The sequence below is a fragment of the Theobroma cacao genome, chromosome 4 (assembly GCF_000208745.1).
Source record: "Theobroma cacao cultivar B97-61/B2 chromosome 4, Criollo_cocoa_genome_V2, whole genome shotgun sequence".
In the NCBI taxonomy this organism is placed as follows: Eukaryota; Viridiplantae; Streptophyta; class Magnoliopsida; order Malvales; family Malvaceae; genus Theobroma; species Theobroma cacao.
In genome coordinates, this window is record NC_030853.1 from 3,476,438 (window position 1) to 3,487,852 (window position 11,415).

Below are 11,415 nucleotides of genomic sequence, written 5' to 3' on the forward strand. Positions count from 1 at the left end.
ACATGGATAAGTGAAGAGGATTGAGTGGTAGAAAAAGAAAGTCAAAAAGATGGCTAGAAAAAAATAAAATAATAAAATATTCAAAAGGTAAATAAAATAATAATATTTTATTAAGCCTATTAAAAGGCTTGAAAATTTCAGAATTCTTCATTGGGAGGGTCAGCCAAAACCAGCAGGAGAGAGAGAGAAATAAGAACAAACCCTAGAGTGAGAAAATTCAAAGAAAAAGTGTGATTTTTCAAGGAATCAAGTGTTTAAAGGTATGATTTTTCAAGCTTAGCTTAAGATTTATCATTTCCATGCATTTCTCCTTATTTTCCATGGTTAAATTATGTGTTTTGATGATGGATTCAAATCTGATCATATGGGTTTAGAGAGAGAAAGTTGTTAGATTAATTTGATTTTGAACTATGTTAGTGTTTAGTGTTAGTTTAGCATGTTTATGAGTAAAACAACAAGAAAAATATTCATTTTCTCCATGAATTTCTCTAGGCCGAATCTAGCCAATGGTGTGTGAGGATGAGGTTGACTTTATTTTAAGAGAATTAGATGGAAAAATGATGAATTATGAGGTTGGAAATTAAATGGGAATTTTTGGTGCAAAAAAATTGAAATTTTTACCCACTAGGGGTAAAAGCGTAATTTATGGTCCGAACTGATAAATTGGACCACATTCACAGTCATTGAGGTATTGTGGATATAATTGGATAATTGAAATTGAAATGGATGGAATTGGAGTTGAATTGGAGATTTTAGAAATTTACACCGTGTATAGGCGAGTTAGGTCGGACACTGTGATTAAGCGATTGTCCAAACATTTCACACCCTATCTAGTGCATACGCATGGATAAGAGCCTGAAATAATATATATTGATTTGACACAAATTATTGAATTTTTTGTGTCATGTATTGTGGATAGGTGGTGAGCTATCTGATACGGGTAAAAGACTACACCCGAGGACCGAGAATAGGAGTATATCTACTCCTAGTACAGTGAGTAAACTTACTATCGTCTTAATTATCTAGAGTAGATTTATTTAATTGTGTGATTTTATGGAAAAATGGTTTAATTGGAAAATTATTGTGTTTTATGGGAAAATGAGATTTTATAAAATAATTTTATAAAATTTTTGAAAATTTAATAATGATTTCAAAAATAGAGTAATTGGAGACCTATACTATGATTGTGTTGTTTATCCATGATTTTACATTAAATGGCTTATGATAAATGTGGGTATGACTGGTTATTTTTATGATTTAAAGAATATGTGAACTGCTTTGATTTGCCTTGAATGTGTTAAGTGAGCCATGTCATACTATTGTGATTTTATTGGTTGGTGGATTATAAAGTGGGCACTGCAGTGACGGGGGTTCCGTGGGCCAGCCTAATTAGAGGGGCACGGTTCCCAATTATTGAGCTTACCTCGATTGGAGAGGCGCGTAGGATAACTCCCGAGGTAGGATTTGAGTACACTTCACGCTGGCCACCACGTGAAACTGGGACTCAGCCAACGCCAAGGAACGGCTGTGTTGTCAGAGGTGAAATGTGTTTGTGTGTGTGACAATAAACAGCCTTGGCGGTCTCGGTAAGATGCCTTCGCGAGGTATCCTCGAGAATGGATTTTTGGCAAGGGCCAAGTTTTTGAAAAGTGCATAAGCCATGTTGAGTAATTAGATGAAATCCAATTATTTATATGGGTTGAGATGAATTATTTTAATTGTCTCCTATTACTCGGCTTTAGATTATTTTGATGATGTCTGTCTACTCACTGGGATTTTATAATCTCACCCCTTCTTCCTATACATTTTTCAGGCTCAGAATAGGCAGTAGACTGTCAATTGCATCGAGAAGTAAATTTCGGAGTTGCATCCTAGAAAGCAAGGTTATAGACTTAAACCTTCTCAGTTATTTGGGGGCTCACGTGTCATTGTAATTTAAATTGCATACTCTAGTTTTCTATATTATAGTATGTATAAATTTATTTTATTTTTATGTGCAGAAAATTAATTTTTTTTGATGTTTCAAAAATATACATATATATATATATTGTTTTACATGAAAATAGATTATTTTAATTAATATTTTTAGTTTATTTTATTATTCAAAAAAAAAAAGAAAAGGAAGAGAGAGAGAGAGAGAGAAACTGGTACAAAGCCTTGCGAGGTCTCGAAAGGCGTTCGGGGGAAGAATGTCTATCGAGGCTTTGCGACGGTTGTCAACGGCTCGATGGGAGTTCCGGGTCGTGACACTAGTGGGCTGTGCCTATTGGGCCCTTACGCCAGTCATGGCCCGGGATTTGGGTTGTGACATTTGGCTCAACTTTTTAGTGCTTACTCTTGCTGTGTAATATAATCCTTTCATCAACTGGTATCCTAATTAAACATAAAGCATGGAACATGTCAACTCTATATATGCCCTAACAATGTTAACTCTTGAAATTAGTCATAGATACTTTTAATGAAATTCAAAAACTCCTTTCTAAATATTTATTCTATCTTGGACAAGGATTTTATTAAGTTATTTCATGTCAAGGAACAATGGGATATTCCCCTTAGAATCAATTAAGGTGATGAATCCTTTATTAGTCATTCTTTTATCTTCATATGCTTCATGCTAAACCTATCCATCCCATTGTACATCTTTGGTGAGGACTACATAAGACAAAATCAAAGTATAATACCCCATATACAAGATACCTTGATTATCTCAAGCATACTGATCACTTACACAATTGTCATATGAGTATATGTTTCCACAGGCACAAAAGTGAAATACCAAATGGAGTTATCATGGTAGGTTATTTTTAGTGAACTTGTTCATTCACTACAAAAAAAAATGAGTCTTATCGACAGAAAAAATTTTGTTAGTAAGTTCTGCTGATAATTACTAACGGAATACTGATGAAAACAAATGATGATAATTATTGACAGAATACATATCAACAGAATGAATTCCATTGTTATTCTGTTGAAAAAACAAAGGCACGCAACGTAGACATATGGTGCGAAATTTACTGTTGGAATATTTTTATTAGTAATGTCTTCCCTGAAGGATTTTACTGACCACATTACCGACAAAATGTTTGGTTGGTAATTTTGTTGAATTAACGATGGAATTGTTGATGGAAATTCAATTGGCAATAGTATTTTAAGGGTTTAGGGTTTAGAGATGGAATTACAAATGGAAATTATTTTTTAATTATCGATGAAAAATTTTCGTCGGTAAAATAAATTAAAACCCCTCGCGTGGGCCTTTTCCCCCTATTTTCTTCCCTTCTCCTTTCTCATTTCCATCTCTTTCTCCCTGACCCTCGACCCTCGATCCTCGATCTTGCGCATTCACTCCCCCTAACTCACCACCGATTGAAGTTGACCAAAGGAAAGTTGACAATTAACCCAGCCCTCCGTCAGTCCACCCGTTGTCCCTTTCCCTCGCTTAGCTACCTTTCTTTCAACCCCGTTTGTTCTGTTTTCCCCTTCTCTTGTCTAATTGTTTAACCTGTCTGTAACTAGCACAGCTTCCTTATTCGATTAGCATAGCTTCCCCTTTTTTAATATCTAAGGTATTTCTATTGTTTATTTGCTTGATTTGATTTATTGTTATGGGATTTTGATTTGTTGTTGCTATTTCGGTTAATTGATGTTTAGGGTTTTGCTGTTTTGATTTGATTTGTTTAGATATCTTGAACAATTTGATTAGGGTTATTTGATTGTGGGTTATTTGCTTGTTTTGTTGGTGAATATGAAGATTGTTATTGATTGTGGGTTATTTTCTTGAACAATTGTTGAACAACTTAGTCATATGAAAATCTATTGTGTTATTTAGCTGTTTCTTGAATAATTTTGGAAAAACTTAATTTTTTCAAAATCTGTTAGGTTATTTAGCAATTGGTAGAGATTAATTTAACTAATTTTTAAGTTTTAAGTAAATTAAATTAGGGTTTAGATGTTAATCAAATGGAAAAATGTTATAGTTAATTAAGTAATTAACTAAATTAGGGTTTAGTAATATTATATAATATTTTATTTATTTAAATTGGGGATTAGGGTTATGGATTTAATTACATAATTTAGGGTTTAGAGTTTAGAAGAATCATGCAGTGGTTATTAATCAATTAATTAAATTAGTTAATTTAGTAAAATTTAGGATTTAGTTATATTAATTAAGGTTTTATTAAATTAATCAAATGACAAAATGTTTTGCTAATTAAGCAATTAACTAAATTAGTAATATTAATTAATTTTAAAAACATTTAGGATAATTAAATTGAGGTGTTAATGAGTTAATTAAATAATTTATGTAGGGTTTGTAATTTAATGTCTTATAAGTAATTAAACAATTAATTAAATCATTAACATTGTTTAATTTAATAAACATTTCCATTAATGAAGGTGTAGGGAGTTAATTAAATAATTTAGTTAATTAAGTAATGTAATGTGTTATAAGTAATTAAGTAATTAATTAAATAAGTAATATTATATAATATTATATTTATTTAAATTAATTAAGGTTTTATTAAACTAATTAAATAATATTACATACATTAAATTAAGTACAAATTAATATGTTCATAACAAATAAAATTTTTATAATTCTAGTATTTAACTTTGTTTTTATTTTCGATTGATGTTTGCGTTAGCATCTATTAACGAATGACATCATGTATCCGTTATTATATTTTTCTCAAAATGGAACGAGATAAGAGTTGGATTCATCCTAAGTGTATTCAAGTAGATTGCTTAGGGCAAAATTTGTGAATGGCATAGATGAATTTATTTCATTTGTGTTTAGTCAACCAAGACATATGACTAAGAAGAAGATCAAATATCCTTGCTCTCGGTTTATGAATAGCAAGTTCTTGGTTGTTGAAAAAGTTTGGGAACACCTACTTCACAAAAGGGTTTACTGGTGCGTACACTAGATGGGATGCACATGGTAAATCGTTCAATGTCGGCCAATCATTAAGACATTTTATTGGTGAGCAGAACAAAACAGTTAATGAAGTCAAAGTAGAAAATCCATATGCTGAAACGGTTATGGATGCTTTACAACCTGAGTTTCAGTTCAATGATGAGAGTCGAGATAAACCGATCTTTCCTGAAGATCCAAATCCAAATGCTGCATGTTTCTTTTCATTGTTAAATGATGTCGATGCAACTTTATGGGTCGTATGAGATAAACACATAAAATTGTTAGCTATATCTCAATTATTGAATGTGAAGTCAAAGTTTAACATGAGTGAGGCATGCTTTAATCGTCTGATGCATCTAGTGAAGGAGATGCTGCCATTGAATGAATCATTATAGGAAAACTTCTATAGAATGAAGACATAGTTGAAGGAACTTAGGTTTAGCTTTAAGAAAATTGATGCATGTAAGAATAATTGCATGTTGTTTTATAATGGATATTTCGAGTTGTCTTATTGTCCATGCTATGGTCACCCTCTATATAAACTGAATAAATCAAGGGGAGGAAGGGAGAAAAAAATTCTTGCTAAGATTTTGCGATACTTTGTGCTAACATTGAGATTGCAAAGGCTATATATGTCAAGCAAAACTATAGAACATATGACATGGCATGCCATACACCAATCTTATGATGGAGTGCTTAGGCATCCTGTTGGTGGTGAGGCTTGGTAGCATTTTAATCACACCCTTCAATCTTTTGCCTTTTATCTTCGCAGCATTATATTTGGTTTATTTTTAGATGGTTTCAGTCTATTCAGGCCGACAGCAAAACATATTCTGTTTGGTCGATAATGCTCACTGTCTATAACTTACCTTCATAGATATACATGAAACAACTATACATCTTTCTTAGTATGATCATCTAAGGGAAGACAAGTCCCAAATAGAACATTGATGTGTTCCTACGACCTCTAATAAATGAGTTAAAAGTTTCTGGGACGAATAGGTGGTCATGTACAATGGCTTTACTCGCCAAAATTTTATTCTACGAGCAACACTCTTATGGACCATTAATGACTTTCCTGCATATGGTATGTTGTCTGGGTGGAGCACTCATGGAAGTTTATTATGTCCATATTGTATGGAACATGGAAAGAGTTTAATCTTGGAGTACTGGAGGAAGCTTTGTTTTTTTTATTATCTTCGGCAATTCTTGCCGATGGATCTATCCTTTTCGTTGCTAAAGAGATAAAGTCAAGAAACATGTTGAATTGGACCCTCCAATTCCTCAATTTTTCGGCATTGAGATCTTGAAATGATTGGAGTCAATTCTAAATATCACATGTGGGACAAAGGTGGGCAACCAAAAGCTATCAAGTTTCTGTCAAACCCATAATTGGGTTAAGCAAAACATATTTTGGGAGTTACTGTATTGGTAGAGAAATCTCATTCATCACAACTTGGATGTGATGCATATTGAGCATAATATATTTGACAATATATTCAACATGATGATGGATGTTCAGGGAAAGATGAAAGACAATATCAAGGCTTATTATGATTTGGAGATGTATTGTCGGTGGTCAAAATTGCAATTAATTATAAATAGTGGTAAACTTTTTAAACTGAAAGCCTCATACACTTTCACTAAGGAGCAATGGAAAACTTGTGTGCTTGGGTGAAACAGTTTCGATTACCAGATGGTTTGGCATCTAACATAGCACAATGTGTGAATGAATAGGAATGCAAATTTTATGAGATGAAAAGTCATGATTGCCGTAGTTTTCTGTAGCATTTGCTCCTAATTGCCTTTTGTTATATGATTTTTCACACTATTTGAAGTGCAATTATTGAGATCTCACATTTGTTTCGTGATTTATGTGCAATCGAATTGCATGTTAAGCATATCAATGCATGGGAAGGAAAATTGTAAAAACTATTAGCAAATTAGAAAAAATCTTTCTGCTTGTTTTTTTTTTTTTTGACTCAATGGAGCATTTTTGATCCACTTGCCATACAAAGCTAAGGTTGGAGGACTGGTCCATTATCGATGGATGTATATGTTCGAGAGGTATTGTGAGCCACACATGTAATTAAAATTTTTTATTAATTTGATAATTATAATCTGACATGGAACATTGATCTTTAGATACTTACATCATCCCAAAAAAAAAGGTGAAAAATTGAGGAACCGTGGAAGGATCCATTTGTTAAGCATATATCATCGATGAAATATCATCATTTTGTTAGATGTACTTCAAACGTACAATCCTAATAAAAATGAACTAGGTCCTACGAAATGACGATGATGGAGACGTTGATGAAGCTAGTCGTCTATTGATTTTCACCTATCCTAGTTGGCGTTTAGGTCAATTCAAGAAGTGTCGATACTCAAGGGAGTATGAGTTCTATGTTGCTGAACTATATGTACTAATGAACTGCGATGAGATATTACTGTACATTAAGTAAGTAAAAGTTTAACCATTAATTTAGAAAATTGTGAATTGAAAGTGGTATTAATTCATGATTTATGTTCCTCTTATCTACATGATGTTCAACGATATGGTTAAAAGAGAATAGTATAGTATTTTCGATAAGGAATTGGAAAACGTTCGTGGCGCATCATTTCATATTTGGTGTAAACAACATGTAAGTTATATTTAATAAGTCAATTTGATTTTGTTAATTTAATACTTTGCTTAAAAAGATACGCTTAAAGTAAAACTACCAAAATGGGGGGGTGAATTCGTTGTTTAGTAAAAATTGCTCCTTTGTCGTTAATTAGTTCGAATATGAAAGAATGAAACAATAAAACAGAGTATAAACTTAAGGGTTCTTTTCAAAAAATCCCTCATGCATAAGGTGTTTTTGAAAATAGCCCTCTTCATAATTTTAACTGTTTTTAACCAAGTGAAATTATTTTTGGATAAAATTGCCCTTAATGAAACTGATATCTTTAGGTCTATGCCTCAAACTCAACCATATGTTTGGGTCAGTTTTTTACCATTGTAATTTCTTTGCTTTCCTCGACAGAGCATTCATCTCCGAAGCATTCTTCGCTAGAGCATTCCTCACCAGGAAAAAAGATCTTTGAGTGTTTTGAGCATTTCAGAGTAGTTTTTTATACACGAAAAAAAACCCTTAAGCATTTTGAGCTTTTTTTGCTAGATAGGCATATTTGTTGATTATGGCTTTAAATGTAATATGGTGTGTTGTTTAAAGTTGTTGATTTTGTTAAATGGAATTTGGTAGTTTTAGTGGTCTTTGGGTTGAATGTTGATAGGGCATACGTGATTGGTTGATAGGGCATGCGTGACTAGTTTTAGGTATTAGGTTTAGGGGTTTTAGGCATTACGTGACTTAGGCATTGCATGGCTGATTAATAAAGGATTGCATGACCAGTTTTAGTCATTGCATGATTGGTTGATAGGGCATTGTGTAACTAGTTTTTAGGCCATTTCCTAATTGGTATGTAGGCATTGGGTAACCAATTTTTAGGCATTACGTGACTTGTTTTTAGAGCATTTCATCACTAGTTTTTAGGCATTGCGTTATTAATTTTTAGGCATTGTGTGATTGGTTGATAGGTATTGCGTGATTGGTTTTTAGTCATTACGTGATTGGTTTTTAGGCATTGTGTGATTGATTTTTAGTAATTGCATGACTAGTTAATAAGGCATTACATGACTAATTTTTAAGCATTGTGTGATTGGTTAATAGGCGTTGCGTGACTAATTAATAGAGCATTGTGTGACTAGTTTGTAAGGCATTATGTGATTGGTTTTTAGGCATTGCGTGACTCAGGCATTGCATGACTACTTGATAAGGCATTTTGTGAATGATTTTTATTTATTGCGTGACTGGTTGATAGGGCATTATGTGATTGGTTGATAAGTATTGTGTGACTGATTGATAAGGCATTGTGTGAATGGTTTGTAGGGCATTGCGTGATTGGTTTTTAGAGTATTGCATGACTGTTTTCTAAGCATTGCTTGGATATTAATGCTTTCTTATTTTTTGCTCAACTTTAATGCTTGTATTATGTATTTGTTTTGTTACTTAATAAGCCATGCTTCACACGTGCTTCCTTTAATTTCTTTTATGCATGCAATGATAGTAAAAACTAGTTATTGTTTTTAAATCTTCCTTGATTATATTTGCTGAATAGATATGTTATATGTTTTATGTTATAGATGGCCAGAACAGAGCAAGAGACCCTGAAAGCTTTGCTTCATGTTCCAAGGGACAAGTACGGCTTTAACGCTGGCATTAACATCCACTGTTAGTGGATGCAACTGCATGTCATATGCAAGGGCTATGGAAACAAAATGAGTTGGAGATAGTGAAGAAAACATGCATCGGGGAAGCTGATGGTCGTAAAATAATAAAAAGAGCTTATTCTGCACCAGACCCGTGCATAACCTATTGCTACGCAGAATCGATGAATTTAGTGCCATCAAGGGTGAGTTATAGTTTACCATAGGCAATACCAAGACGCGTTTCTCCAAGTGTGAGTTCTTCTTGGTAACCAGACTAAAGTTCTGTCATAACCCGGTACTCCCCTCGAGCTCGTGACCACCGCCGCAGTGTCTCGATAGACATTCATTACCCGAAATGTCAACCCGAAACCCTACAAGGCTTTAATATCAGTTTCTCTTTTTCCTCATGAGCAACAATTGTCAAATATCGTGTTCTAAAAGATTTTGAGCTGTTTCCAACTTAAAACAAATAAAATATTAATTTTTGTCTCACGGGGGTATTTTGGTCATTTTTTCAAAAATTTTGAAACCAGCCAATAATGTAGTATATAAGTGCAAAACACATATTTCAAAATCAAAAATAAATTTAGATTTCCAAAACATTCGTTTAAAACGAAATTATGATTATTTGGATATAATAAGAAAATAAAATAAATATTAAGTAAAATATTCTATTTTCTTATTAAACAATATTTTTAGAGTTATACGTAGATAATTTTTGTAGCGTAAAACAAAGTAAATTCATATATACTGTAATACAGTAAACTAGAGTATTTAATTTAATTTACAATGACCAGTGGGCCCCCGAATAACTAAAAGTAAAGAGGACTGTGAACCTACAGTTTGAAGGAATGCAAATCCAAGGGTAGTCCTCGATGAACTCAGCTATCTACAGCCTAATCTTAACCTGAAATGGGTGGAAAGGAGAGTGGTGAGATTTTATAATCCCCGTGAGTAAACAAACATCATCCGAAATATCTAAAGTCGAGTAAAAGGAGAGTATTAAAATATTTCATCTAACTATGTTTTTCATAATATAAATACTCATTTCATTTAAATAATCAACATGGCTTATGAGTATTTTAAAAGCTTGGCTCCTGCCAAAATCATTCTCGGAGATACCTTGGCCGAGGCATCTAACCGAATCCGCCAAGGCTGTTAAAAATTTTGTATACACGTAAACAAATTATTAGTTTAAAAAACACAGCCGTTCTTTGGCGTTAGCGAAGTTCATCATCACGAGGTGGTTCGGCGTGACGTGAACTCTATCCATACCTCAGTAGATATCCTACGCGCCTCTCTGACCGAGTTACATATATATATATCCGGATTCTGTGCCCCTCTAATAGGCTGGTCCATAGAATCTGCCTACTGCAGCAAGCTAAACCCACCATACAATAAAATTTTGAAAGTATGACAGGGCTAATATTTTACTACCCAGCCTGCAAGGGTAAAATAAAATAATTCATACAATTCATAAAACACAGTCCAGCCAGTCATGCCAACACAATAACAATATAACATAAGCCATCAATTCCCAATCATAAATTTACAACATACCGGTGGTCTCCAATTACTCTATTTTCAAAATCGTTATTTCATTTCAAAATAATTTATAAAATCTTTTCATTTAAACACATTTTTGTTTGCAAAACCTAAAATTAGCCATTTAACTCATTTTCATAAAATTTTACCAAAACCGAGTTAAAACATACTTTAGATAATTAAAATGATGATAAGGTTACTCACTCTTTCAAATTTTCATACCAAAATTTTCCATTTTAATTTCTAGCCTCACCAAACATCAAATATCACCAAAATATTATGAAATATCATCAATTTCAGCCTCAATATTCTCCCTAGAAAATTCGGCCACTTATGGGTAATGGGAGAAAATGAATTTTTTTCTTGTTGTTTTGTTTCTAAATATGCTAAACTAACTAAAAACACTAACCTAACTTAGAATCAAATCAATCCAACTTCATTCTCTCTCCATACCCATTTGGTCAGCCATGAATTCACCATGAAAACATGAAATTTAATCATGAAAAATAAGGAGAAATGCATGGGAAAGGTAGATCACAAGTCAAAATCAAGAAATATTACCTTTAATTGCTTGATTCCTTGAAATCCCACACTTTTTTTTCAATTTTCCCACCTAGGTTTTGTTCTTTCTTTGTTCTTCTTCACTTCATGCTTTGGCCAGCCATAATGAAGAAAATAGGCTGATTTTTGTTGATTTTAAAGC

The 11,415-nt window shown here is 32.9% G+C and overlaps 1 long non-coding RNA gene across 1 annotated transcript; it reads left to right on the top strand.

Moving 5' to 3' along the window:
* On the top strand, nucleotides 219-1,855 carry LOC108661766. Its single transcript, XR_001927556.1, has 3 exons — nucleotides 219-260; nucleotides 920-993; nucleotides 1,814-1,855. It is a non-coding gene; the product is annotated as an uncharacterized LOC108661766 (long non-coding RNA).